Source organism: Aquarana catesbeiana, linkage group LG03 (assembly GCF_042186555.1).
Source record: "Aquarana catesbeiana isolate 2022-GZ linkage group LG03, ASM4218655v1, whole genome shotgun sequence".
NCBI classification, from domain to species: Eukaryota; Metazoa; Chordata; class Amphibia; order Anura; family Ranidae; genus Aquarana; species Aquarana catesbeiana.
In genome coordinates, this window is record NC_133326.1 from 700,418,563 (window position 1) to 700,432,725 (window position 14,163).

At 46.0% G+C, this 14,163-nt stretch overlaps 1 protein-coding gene across 1 annotated transcript in view; it reads right to left on the minus strand.

Annotated features, from left to right (window-relative positions):
• The window catches only part of LOC141133590 (rho guanine nucleotide exchange factor 15-like), a 92,012-nt gene that overhangs the window by 65,622 nt on the left and 12,227 nt on the right, over positions 1-14,163 (minus strand). The gene's annotated exons all lie outside the window — the stretch shown is intronic.

A 14,163-nucleotide genomic window follows, 5' to 3' on the forward strand; every position in this document is an offset into this window, starting at 1 on the left:
AAACTCTCCTGCTGTCTTTGGTCTCACAAGGTATACATCACTTTATTCAATTAAAACATGTACAGTATCTTTCCAGACTTGATTATATGTCTTGGCTCAGATAGAGGGGAAGGCTGACAGAAGCTTTACAGTGCTGAAGTTCACAGGCTGCCTTGAAGGATAAAGGGGAAAATATCAGAGAGATATGACAAGACACTGTCTTTGTAAGTTTAACTCTTTTGTGTCTCCCTGAAGCAGAGTCTGTCCTGTCACCTCTCCTGCTTTTCCCTCTGCATAATCTGTGCCATTCCTGTTGCTTTCTTCCCCCTTCAGCAACAGTAAACCTTGAGGCTGTCAGCCGATCGGCCCCTATTTTTTTTTTTTATTTCAGATACTTATACCCAATGGGGACACTAACTCTGGTGACCTGGGGGTCCCCCAGGGATTCCCTTAACCCCTTCAATACTGGGCACTTTCACCCCCTTCCTGCCCAGGCCAATTTTCAGCTTTCAGCGCTGTCACACTTTGAATGACGATTACGCGGTAATGCAACACTGTACCAAAATGAAATTTTTATCATTTTCTTCACACAAATAAAACTTTCTTTTGGTGGCATTTAATCACACTGGGTTTTTTTTTTTTTTGTTAAAAAACAAAACAAAAAAGACCGAAAATTCTAAAAAACAAAAACAAAAAAGTTTTTCTTAGTTTTGGTCAGTAAATTTTGTAAATAGCTAACTTTTCTCCTACACTGATAGACTGCACTGATGGGCGCTGATAGACTGCACTGATGGGCGCTGATAGGCTGCACTGATGGGGTGGGACTAATATGCCACACTGATTGCTACTAATAGGTGGCACTGATGGGCGGCACTGGTGGGCACTGATGAGGTGGCACTAATATGCCACACTGATGGCTACTAATAGGTGGCACTGATGGGCGGCACTGGTGGGTACTGATCGGTGGCACTGATGAGCAGGCACTGAAAGGCAGCACTGACTGGCATCACTGATGAACATTGATTGGTGTCACTGATGGGCACTGATTGGTGGCACTGCTGGGGCTACATTGATAATCAGGGCACTCATGATCAGTGCCCTGATTACCTGTACACGCTCTTCTGGGAGGAGATGCCACTGCCCCGTTCTCCTCACCTCGCTCTCTGTCAGTGTGAGGCGAGGAGAGCCGAAAAACTGCACTTCCGTGTTTACACGTGAACGGTCGTGATTGGACACAGCCGATCACACGGTTAAAGTGCCGCGTCATCGGCTCTTTACAGAGATTGGGGTTGCGCCATGTGCTAGGGAAGTGTCATAGTAAAATGAAAATGGGTAGGATCTCTTCTCTCGTTCTGGGGCGACGTCATATGACGTCGTAATTTTACGATACGCCGGGCGGCAGGTAGTTAAATGTGAAGGGATTTCCTATCACTTCCTGTTTTGGCTATGGGACAGGAAGTGAAGGGAAATCTCCCCAACGGGACACAAATGGCAAAAAACAAACCAACAGGGGTTATAATCCTCCCTTAGTCTATCCAAAATGAAAAAAAAAAAGTTTTGGCTGTAGTTCCACTTTATTTAAAATCGTGAAAAAAAAAAAAACAAAACTATCCATAGATGACGCTTTAAAAGCCTTTACAGGTCATCAGTTTGGAGTTAAAGTATAACTAAAAAGGCAAATTTTTTTTTTTCCTTTTACAGTTTTGGAAACAGTAGAGGGGGATTAAACCCCCTTTCAGGTTGCTATCTGTGTCCCTGTTCAGGAGATTCACCCTCTGGTGACCAGTATCATGGAGAGTGAAAGTGAAAAAAAATCCCACATTTTGGGTTGTCGCTGGAACAGGAATTGAGGGGAAAACGTCTAATGGGGGACACCAGTTCTGGTGACACCCACTTTGGAGGGATTTCTTTTCACTTCCTATAGTGGCTTTGGGACAGGAAGTGAAGAGAAATCTCCCTAAAGAGACACAGATGGCAAAAAAAAATTAAAATAATAAACCGACAGGGCTGACTATCTAAAATTAATTTTAAAAAGTTTTGTCTTTAGTTCAACTGTGAATATTGGCCCTAGAATTTGGCTCTCACTCTGATGTCCACGGCGATACCTCACATGTGCGGAGCAATTTATGTTTAACCCCTTGCCTCCCAAGCCAATTCTGACACTTCTGTCCTACATGCAAAGAACATTTTTTTGCTAGCAAAATTACTCAGAAACCATAAACATTATAGATGGGTTTTTTTTTTTTTTTTAGCAGAGACCCTAGAGAATAAAATAGTGTCGTTGCAACTTTTTATGTCACACGGTATTTGCGTAGAAATTTTTGGAACAAAAAAAAAAAAAAAACAGTTTCATGCATTAAAAAAAACAAAAACAGTACTTAGCCCGATTTTGCATAATGTGAAAGATGATGTTACGTTGAGTAAATAGATACCGAAAATGTCACGCTTTAAAATTGTGCACACTCGTGAAAAGGCGCCAAACTTCAGTACTTAAAAATCTCCATAGGCGACGTTTTAAAATTGTTTACAGGTTACCAGTTTAGGGTTACAGAGGAGGTCTAGGGCTAGAATTGTTGCTCTCGATCCAACATTCACAGCGATACCTCACATGTGTGGTTTGAATGCAGTTTACATATACGGGCTCAACGTACATATGCGTTCGCTTCAGCGTGTGGGGATGGTGGCGCTTTAAATTTTTTTTTTTTTATTATTTTATTGTTTATTTTACTTTTATTTTTATAGTTTGACACTTTCCCTTTACATTTTTTTTTATCACTTCTATTCCTATTACAATACGGCATGACAGGTCCTCTTTACAGTGAGATTTGGAGTCTATAAGACCCCACATCTCTCCTCCAGACTGGAAAGCATGAGATCTAAAAAAATAAACAAAAAAAAAAACTATCTCGGCTTCCAAGTTGAAGAAATGGCAGTGTTTACATCTGACGAGGCCAGTTGTGACGTCATAACATTGAGCCCGGCCTCAAAAGGTCATAAAGATGACTGGGGACCATCTGGTCTGCGCTATTTTCTAAGGTAAACGGCCGCCGCTGGCCAATTCACTCTCCGGCTTGCCGATAATACGGCAAGACGGTAGAAGCACCGGAGGGTGGCGGGGGGGGATGTATAAGGCCCCCCCAATGTCTCCCCTGCAGCTAATCAAACATAGCTTGTGCTTGATTAGCTGCTTCCCTGGCTATAGTAGCCGAGGAATGACGGCTGTGAACCAGGAAGGGACGCAATTCTTATCCCTTCCAGGTTCATTAGTCAGGGGGGCCAAATATCGGCAGCCGGGGTGGTGCGGGGTTGGGGGGTGTAGGAGGAGCACCTTCAGAGCCCCATAAAAAGGGATCATTATAGATTTTAGCGATTGGGTTTATATAAGCATCCCCCCCCCCCCTCCAGCTAAAACAAGAATACGTCTGGCTATATGAAAATATATATATATTGTGCATTTCTCAGAATAGCAAATTGCATCATAGGACTGAGAATTGTTTACTGCATTCCAGACTAGTCACAGCCATGATCCCCAGAAAGGGTTAATCCCCCCCAGGTGAATGCCATTCCTGACTTGTCTACCTCGAGCAATGTCTTCTTCCATGATTCACAAACAGGGAAACCGTGACACCAAAAAACAAAACTCGTCAATCACGTGCCGGGTGACCCTGAATTTTAAACGTTTACAGAAAGACGCCGCCCCAAGCCCAGGGAGGTGACTGTAGAAGGAAATGCTTTGCAAACTAGATGGTGATTAATGAGGAAATGCAAATTTGTTCAGGTATAGGGGGATTTGAAATGGCTGACCAAGCCCCAAGAACCGTCCCAAGCACAGGGATGGTGGGAAACCCTCATAATGGGCACAGCAGGTGTACAGACCTGGGAACTCAGCACAGGGTTGGTTGGAATCCCCCATAATGGGCACAGCAGGTGTACAGACCTGGGAACTCTGCACAGGGATGGCGGGGACCCCTCATAATGGGTACAGCAGTTGTACAGACCCGGGAACTCAGCACAGGGATGGTGGGAATTCCCATAATGGGCACAGCAGGTGTACAGACCTGGGAACTCAGCACAGGGATGGTGGGAACCCCTCATAATGGGCACAGCAGGTGTACAGACCCGGGTACTCAGCACAGGGATGGTGGGAACCCCTCATAATGGGCACAGCAGGTGTACGGACCTGGGAACTCAGCACAGGGATGGTGGGAACCCCTCATAATGGTGCTCCTTCCACCAACCCATATAGAAGTCAGTGTTATATTAGTGCACATTTAGCACCCATGGAAGCACCACACCTTTGGAAATACGTTTCATCACGGAGTGCGCACTATACTGTTCTAAATGGAATCATCATGGAGTATATACACATATTACTCCTTCCTCTATTACCCCCTCAGTAATTGCACTATACTGTTCTAAATAGAACCGCAAAGCTTCCACCCCCAAATAATGTGCTATGGGCAACTATAGTGCAGCCACGTTCACAACTTACCCCCTTGTGATCCTTCTTCCACCTCCATTTACTCAATGACTACACAAGATATTTGGTATCACACAACCATACAAGTAACCTCTGGACTAGGATTTGTAGCATTTGATCTATCCAGCTTCCTAAAGTTTCTCCCCAAGCCCCGTCTCTGGCTACAGTTGGCCTCCCTTTCAAATGCTAATGAGCCAATGGTTATGACTAAGGCCTTATAGCCTGAAACACGTCAACTGACTTAATCTGCGTTTGTTTGTACTGTGGCTATTCAATAAAATGAAGAAATTTTAAGAGCAACAATCGGAGTACGGATCATTTTTTCTACAGCATTTGATCTATCAAGTGTCCTAAAGTTTTTCCCCAAGACCCAACTCTGGCTACAATTGGCCTCCCTTTCAAATGCTAAGGAGCCATGAGTACTTCTGGGAAATGGCAAAAAACAGGAGTTACTGGAAAGCCCAGGTTTGTTCAAGTGATTGAGGAACAGCCATTATCTTATCAGGAATTCCTACATGGAAGAGCACAGCTTCCATCCCAAAGATGTGCTATGGACGACCACAGGTATCTATGTACCTGTAATAAGCTGGGATTACATCTATGGTCTTGTAACCACTTGCTGACCAGCTCACGCAGATATACTGCGGCAGGTTGGCAGCCCTGCGGGAAAAACCATACCTGTACGGCGGCTTGCGCAGGCAATATTTCCAGCGGCGTGTTCTCCTTACCGCTGCACGAGCATGCCCGTGGGTCAGGTGGACTCGATGTCCGTCGGCGACCCGCGATCGCCTAGTACAGAGGCAGAACAGGGGTCTGCCAGTGTAAACAAGGCGGATCCCTGTTCTGACAGGAAACAAGACAGAGATCTACTGCTCCCAGTGATCGGGAACAGTGATCTCTGTCATGTCCCAGTGAACCCATCCCCTCTACAGTTAGAACACACCCAGGGAACACAGTTAACCCCTTGATCGCCCCCTAGTGTTAAACCCTTCCCCTGCCAGTGTCATTTTTACATTGATCAGTGCATTTTTATAGCACTAATCAATGGAATAATGTCAATGGTCCCCAAAAAGTGTCATTTGGGGTCAGATTTGTCCGCCGCAATGTCGCAATCCCGCTAAAAATCGCAGATCGCCGCCATTACTAGTAAAAACAACTAAATCTATCTTATTGCTTGTAGATGCAATAACTTTTGCACAAACCAATCAATCGCCTATTGCGATTTTTTTTTTATTTACCAAAAACATGTAGAAGAATACCGTATTTTTCGCTCCATAAGACGCACCTGACCATAAGACGCACCTAGGTTTTAGAGGAGGAAAACAAGAACAAAAAAAAAATATTCTGAACCAAATGGTGTACCAAAATATTTACCAGTGCCCACGAAACGCAGCCTGACTGACCATTGCCATAAATGCAGCCTGATCTGTGCCAAAGAAATGCAGCCTGACCATTGCCCATAAATGCAGCCTGACCATTGCCCATAAATGCAGCCTGACCATTGCCCATAAATGCAGCCTGACCATTGCCCATAAATGCAGCCTGACCATTGCCCATAAATGCAGCCTGACCATTGCCAAAGAAATGCAGCCTGACCATTGCCAAAGAAATGCAGCCTGACCATTGCCAAAGAAATGCAGCCTGACCATTGCCCATAAATGCAGCCTGACCATTGCCATAAATGCAGCCTGACCATTGCCATAAATGCAGCCTGACCATTGCCATAAATGCAGCCTGACCATTGCCATAAATGCAGCCTGACCATTGCCAAAGAAATGCAGCCTGACCATTGCCCATAAATGCAGCCTGACCATTGCCAAAGAAATGCAGCCTGACCATTGCCAAAGAAATGCAGCCTGACCATTGCCAAAGAAATGCAGCCTGACCATTGCCAAAGAAATGCAGCCTGACCTTTGCCAAAGAAATGCAGCCTGACCTTTGCCAAAGAAATGCAGCCTGACCTTTGCCAAAGAAATGCAGCCTGACCTTTGCCAAAGAGATGCAGCCTGACCTTTGCCAAAGAAATGCAGCCTGACCTTTGCCAAAGAGATGCAGCCTGACCTTTGCCAAAGAAATGCAGCCTGACCTTTGCCAAAGAAATGCAGCCTGACCATTGCCCATAAATGCAGCCTGACCATTGCCAAAGAAATGCAGCCTGACCATTGCCAAAGAAATGCAGCCTGACCATTGCCAAAGAAATGCAGCCTGACCATTGCCAAAGAAATGCAGCCTGACCATTGCCAAAGAAATGCAGCCTGACCATTGCCCATAAATGCAGCCTGACCATTGCCAAAGAAATGCAGCCTGACCATTGCCAAAGAAATGCAGCCTGACCATTGCCAAAGAAATGCAGCCTGACCATTGCCAAAGAAATGCAGCCTGACCTTTGCCAAAGAAATGCAGCCTGACCTTTGCCAAAGAAATGCAGCCTGACCTTTGCCAAAGAAATGCAGCCTGACCTTTGCCAAAGAGATGCAGCCTGACCTTTGCCAAAGAAATGCAGCCTGACCTTTGCCAAAGAGATGCAGCCTGACCTTTGCCAAAGAAATGCAGCCTGACCTTTGCCAAAGAAATGCAGCCTGACCATTGCCCATAAATGCAGCCTGACCATTGCCAAAGAAATGCAGCCTGACCATTGCCAAAGAAATGCAGCCTGACCATTGCCAAAGAAATGCAGCCTGACCATTGCCAAAGAAATGCAGCCTGACCTTTGCAAAGAAATGCAGCCTGACCTTTGCCAAAGAAATGCAGCCTGACCTTTGCCAAAGAAATGCAGCCTGACCTTTGCCAAAGAGATGCAGCCTGACCTTTGCCAAAGAAATGCAGCCTGACCTTTGCCAAAGAGATGCAGCCTGACCTTTGCCAAAGAAATGCAGCCTGACCTTTGCCAAAGAGATGCAGCCTGACCATTGCCAAAGAAATGCAGCCTGACCTTTGCCAAAGAGATGCAGCCTGACCATTGCCAAAGAGATGCAGCCTGACCATTGCCAAAGAAATGCAGCCTGACCATTGCCATAAATGCAGCCTGACCATTGCCATAAATGCAGCCTGACCATTGCCATAAATGCAGCCTGACCATTGCCATAAATGCAGCCTGACCATTGCCATAAATGCAGCCTGACCATTGCCATAAATGCAGCCTGACCATTGCCATAAATGCAGCCTGACCATTGCCATAAATGCAGCCTGACCATTGCCATAAATGCAGCCTGACCATTGCCAAAGAAATGCAGCCTGACCATTGCCAAAGAAATGCAGCCTGACCATTGCCAAAGAAATGCAGCCTGACCATTGCCAAAGAAATGCAGCCTGACCATTGCCAAAGAAATGCAGCCTGACCATTGCCATAAATGCAGCCTGACCATTGCCATAAATGCAGCTTGACCATTGCCAAAGAAATGCAGCCTGACCATTGCCAAAGAAATGCAGCCTGACCATTGCCATTAATGCAGCCTGACCTGTGCCATTGCTCGGGCTACTCTGTTTTCTCAGCAGGTGTCAGGCCCAGCCGGGAAATCGCCCGGCACTCGCGAGGGGCCTGGGATGTCTCGCTTCCTGGACTAGCATGGCGACGGCGGCGTGGAGTGGTGGCGGCTGGGGGGCGGTGGCGGCGGCGACGGGTGGGGGGGGGGGGGGGCGATGTCTGTCGTATGTTCGCACCATAAGACGCAGAGACATTTTCCCCCATATTTTGTGGAGAAAAAAGTGCATCCTATGGTCCAAAAAATACGGCATATATCGGCCTAAACTGATGAATAAATGTGTTTTGTTAGATATTTTTTTCGGGATATGTATTGAAGCAAAAAGTAAAAATAATTTTTATTTTTTTCAAAATTGTCGCTCTTTGTTTATAGTGCAAAAAATAAAAAACGCAGAGGTTATCAAATACCACCAAAAGAAAGCTCTATCTGTGGGGGAAAAAAGGACGTCAATTTTGTTTTGGGTACGACGTCGCCCGACTGCGGAATTGTCAGTTAAAGCGACGCAGTGCCGTATCGCAAAAAATGGCCTGGTTATTAAGGGGGCAAATCCTTCCAGGGCTGAAGTGGTTAAATAAAACATCAATTGTCCAACCTGTAGATTCTCCTGCACAATAAAAAAATCAAGGTATCTATAATACATACTGATGACCTGAAGGGGTTGCCATCTTCAAAGATGTGGTGCTCCTTCCACCAACCCATATAGGAGGTCAGTGTTCTGTTGGTGCACATTTAGCACCCATTGAAGCGCCACATCCTTGGAGATAGGACGTTCTATCATGGAGTACGTAAGTATATCACTCTTTCCTCTATCACCCACTCAGTAATTCTAGATGGAACCGTGAAGCTTCCACCCCCAAATAATATCTAAGGACATCACAACTTACCTCCTTGTGATCGGTCTTCAACTTCCATTTCCTCAATGTCTGCACAAGATATTTGGTATCACACAAACCTACAAGTAACCTCTGGACAAGGATTTGTAGCATTTGATCTATCCAGTTTCCTAAATATTCTCCCCAAGCCCCAACTCTGGCTACAGTTGGCCTCCCTTTCAAATGCTAATGAGCCATGAGTACTTCTGGGAAATGGCAAAAAACAGGAGTTACTGGAAAGCTCCCCCCCCCCATATGGCTCCTGCTGCTGTCAATCAAAGCCAGTGAACCAATGAGGAGAGAGCGGGGCCAGGCCGAGCTGCGGCTCTGTGTGTCTTATGGATGCATAGAGCATAGATCAGGAGCGAGCAGGCACCAGTGCCCCCCAGAGCAAGCAGCTTGCTATTGGGATCACTGGCTGAAGAGGAGGAGCCAGGAGCGCCGCAGGGAGACCCGAAAAGAGGAGGATCTGGGCTGCTCTATGCAATACAGTATAACATGTTTTTTTTTTCTTTTTGACCTTTAATGTCACTTTTTATGTACCTTTAATGTCACTTTAAACACAGCAAAAACGTTATCCCCATCACACTCAGCGGGTCAAACGCGACCCATGAAAGTGAATAGGGCTTTGTTGCAATCACCTTGCAACCATGTGCAATGTATATGGTTGTTGATTAGTGATGGGGTCTTTTCAGGGTTACAACATGGGCAGCGAGGAGCCGACATATGGGCTCCCAGCTGCCTATCAACTGCTCTCTGAAAAGCGCTTCACCAGAGATCAGTTTTCAGAGGGGCAACAAGAGCTGCCCTTAAAGGGGTTGTAAAACCCTTGCCGTTTTTCACCTTAATGCAGCAGCGCCCCCGTGCCCCATTTATAATTATCTGAGCCCCGAAATTTGCACGACGGGAACGAGCACACCAGCTCCGGCCGGTGTCTCGTGTCCTGATTGGCTAGTTGGATTGCAGCACAGCCATTGGCTCTCGCTGCTGTCAATCAAATCCAATGACGTGAGTGCTGGGAGGCAGGGCCCGGGAGCGTGCCCGCAAGGTAGCCCTCTCGGGGAAGCGCTTCTCCTAGGGCAGGGATATGCAATTAGCGGACCTCCAGCTGTTGCAGAACTACAAGTCCCATGAGGCATAGCAAGACTGACAGCCACAAGCATGACATCCAGAGGCAGAGGCATGATGGGACTTGTAGTTTTGCAACAGCTGGAGGTCCGCTAATTGCATGTCCCTGCCCTAGGGGGTCATCTGATGCAGGAAGGAGCCGCGAGAGACGCCGGGGGACCCCAGAAGAGCAGGTTCGGGGCCACTCTGTGCAAAACGAGCTGCACAGTGAAGGCAAGTATAATGTTTGTTATTTTAAATTTAAAAAAAAAACGAACACTTACAATCACTTTAAGGCTGGGGGGGGTAGAAAAAAAAAGGCGCTCCTTGACTCCCCCCCACCAGGCTACAAAAGTGGACGAACATGGTTGTACACATGTCAAAGCTGCGATAATTTACTTATTACAGGCCTCAGCAAAAAGTTTACCCCATGTCACCTTTAGTGGGCAGTACTGCCACCGAATGCCACCCATTCAAGTGAATGGAGCTAGACCACAACCACCCTGCAAGCAAGAGTAATGCACGTTGTATGCGGCATATTGTGCAAGCTTTTCGGGGGTTAGAACTGGGGGTGAGGAGACGACATATTGTTTCCAGCCGCCTGTCCGATGTGACAAGGGCAAGTGTGGATGAGCCTTTTACCTGTGACTAGGAATCTTGTGCTAAACCAGCCGAAATCTCTTGCAGCACATTTGCATTTTTCTGTGGTGTGATAACACACATTATAAATCCCGTATAAGAATAATTATGCTGCGAAATAACACGCGTCACATCAGCCCGTTGAAAGGAATGGGCTGCCAACGCACCCTTACAGTACGTGCTGAAACATGGATGTGACCTATTTTATTTCTAGAACAACGCACTGCTGTGCAATGTGGAGCGCCGCAACGCAGGCCTTCCCTGTCACTGCATATTATGTTCTATACAGGGATTTGTACAGAAACTTCGTAGATATTTGCCAGCATACCAAGGATCGGCACAAAGTGGCATCCAAACGGATAGTTTATTGCATGATCACAACACAAGAAAGGTACAACGTTTTGGAGTCACGCGGGACCCCTTCGTCAGGCTTGTGCCTGACAAAGGGGTCCTGCGTGACTCCAAAACGTTGCACCTTTGTGTTGTGATCATGCAATAAACTACCCGTTTTGGACGCCACTTTGTGCCGATCCTTGGTGTGCTGGCAAAGATCTACGTTGTGACTTGAACCAGTATCCAGCTGGTTGTTGCTGCAGCACTCAAACCTTGAGAGCTTATACCAGGAACGTGTGCGATGGGAATATGAAGTATTACTTGTACAGAAACTTGTCTCCTGGTTTTTCAGGTAGATGTACATATTTTCCAGCACACCACGGATCTTCAAGTGACGTCTGAAAGTTTTATTGAAGAGTGATCACTTTACAAAAGGACAAAGTCCAACGTTTCAGATCGGTGCAGGACACCTTCGTCAAGCATGTGATAATCAGTACTGTGCAAAAGTAAGAATTCTAATTCTATCATATATAGAAGTGCTAATAGTTTATTTTTTATCAAATAACAAAATGAGAAGTAAATGAACAGAAGAGAGATCCAATTCAAATCAATATTTGGTGGGACCACCCTTTGCCTTCAAATCTTCTATGTAGACTTGCACACAGTTCTTGAAGGAACTCGGCAGGTAGGTGGTTCAAAACATCTTGGAGAACAAAGCACAGATCTTCTGTGGATGTCGGCTGCCCCAAATCCTTCTGTCTCTTCTTGTAATCCCAGTACCATCATCATGATGATGAGATCAGGGCTCTGTGGGGGGAAAACCAACACTTCCAGGACTTCTTGTTTTTCTTTACACTGAAGATAGTTCTTAATGACATTGACTGTATACTTGTCATTGTCCTGCAGCAGAATACATTTGGGGCCTCCCCGATGGTATGGCATGATGGATAAGTATCTGCCTGTATTTCTCAGCATTGAGGACACCACTGATTGGGCAACGTTGAGGACAGTAGACTCAGTGGTCAGCCAAGGAAACTTTGCAGCAGAGGAAAGACACATCATGCTTACTTCCCTTCCACATTGGAAGATGTCCAGCAGTGCCATCAGCACAGAACTGGTGGAAACCAGTGGGACCCAGGTACACCCATCTACTGTCTGGAGAAGTCTGGCCAGGAGTGGTCTTCATGGAAGAATCGTGGCCAAAAAGCCATACCTCCAACGAGGAAAGAAGGCTAAGCGGCTCAACTATGCAGGAAAACATAGGAACTGGGGTGCAGAAAAATGGCAGCAGGTGCCCTGGACTGATGAGTCAAAATGTGAAGTATTTGGCTGTAGCAGGAGGCAGTTTGTTGGTGAAGAGCTGGAGGGTGGTACAATAATGAGTGTCTGCAGCCAACTGTGAAGCATGGTGGAAGTTCCTTGCATGCTTGGGGCTGAATTTCTGCAAACGGAGTTGGAAATTTGGTCAGAATCAATTGTGTCCTCAATGCTGAGAAATACAGGCAGATATTTATCCATCATTCCAGACCATCAGGGAGGCGTGTGATTGGCCCCAAATGTATTCTGCAGCAGGACAATGACCCCCCCAACATACAGCCAATGTCATTAAGAACTATCTTCAGTGTAAAGAAGAACAAAGAGTCCTGGAAGTGATGGTTTGGCCCCTACAGAGCCCTGATCTCCACATCATAGAGTCTGTCTGGGGTGACATGAAGAGACAGAAGGATTTGAGGCAGCCGCCATCCACAGAAGACCTGTGCTTAGTTCTCCAAGATGTTTAAAACAACCTACCTGTCGAGTTCCTTCAAACACTGTGCAATTCTACCTAGAATTGATGCTGGTTTGAAGGCAAAGGGTGTTCACACCAAATATTGATTCAATTAGAACTTCTCTTCCGTAAATTTACTTTTCATTTTGTTAATTGATAAAAAAAATAAAAATAAACTATTAACACTTCTATTTCTGAAGGCATTCTTCATTTACAACATTTTCTCCACACCGGCCTTAAACTTTTGCCCAGTACAGCTGGCTGTTGTTGCCGCATCCGTTACCTCCAAGCCTATTCCAGGACCCTGTGAGATGGGAGTATTAACATTATCTGGTTTTTCAGATAGACACAAAGGCCTACTGGAGGAGCTGACATGGTAAGCTGACAACCCTGCTGCTGAGGTGAGATGAGGTGACCCCATCCTTGCCCATGGCAGTTGGGTGCAGATGGAAACTTTGGTGGAGAGAACTCATTAGAACAAGGGTCTCCAAACTTTCTTAAAAAAAAAGGGCCAGTATACTGTCCTCCAAACTTTAGAAGAGCTGGACTAGGACCAGTGGGAGTAGAAAAATGTCCTGGCATCCAGTTGAAGTAAACAATGCTCAATCTTTTATGTCAGTTGGAGGAATAGTGCCCCATCATTGGTGCCAGTTGGAAAAATAGTGCCCCGTCGTTGGTGTCAGTGGAAGGGAAAGTGCCCCATTGTTGGCGTTAGTGGAAGGAATCCTGCCCCATTGTTGGTGTCAAGGGAAGAAATAGTGCTCCATTGTTTGTGTCATTGAATGGAATGGTGGCCCATTGTCGGTGTCAGTTGGAAGAATAGTGCCCCATCGCTGATGTCAATGAAAGGAATTGTGCCCCATTGTTTGTGTCAGTAGAAAGAATAGTGCCCCCGTGTTGGTGTCAGTGGAAGGTATAGTGCCCCATTGTTGGTGTCAGTTGGAAGAAAAGTGCCCCATCGTTGGTGTCAATGGAAGGAATTCCAATGAAAAGAATTGTTCCTTATTGTTGTTGTCAGTGAAAGGAATAGTGCCCCATTGTTGGTTTTAATGAAGGGAATTGTGCCCCATTGTTGGTTTCAGTGAAAGGAATTCTGCCCAATCGTTGGTGTCTGTGGGAGGAACAGTGACTCATTGTTGGTATCAATGGAAGGAATTCTGCCACATTGTTGGTGTCAATGAGAGGAACTGAGCCCCGTTGTTGGTGTCAGTGGAAGGAATTTTGCCCAATCGTTGGTGACTGTGAGAGGAATTGAGCCCCATTGTTGGTGTCAGTGGTAGTAATAGTGTCCAATCGGTGTCTGTGGAAGGAATATTGCCTCAAGAACTGAATAAAGGCAAACAAGTGGCCACATCCGGCCCCCAGGCCACCATTTGGAGACCACTGCATTAAAGTAACTGAAGTAAAAAAAATAACCTGAATCACAAAAAACTGGAAGGTGACTCTGGGTGAAGTTGACCTGCAAAGGGGATTTTATAGCTATTTGGCCAATCAGGTTTCAGA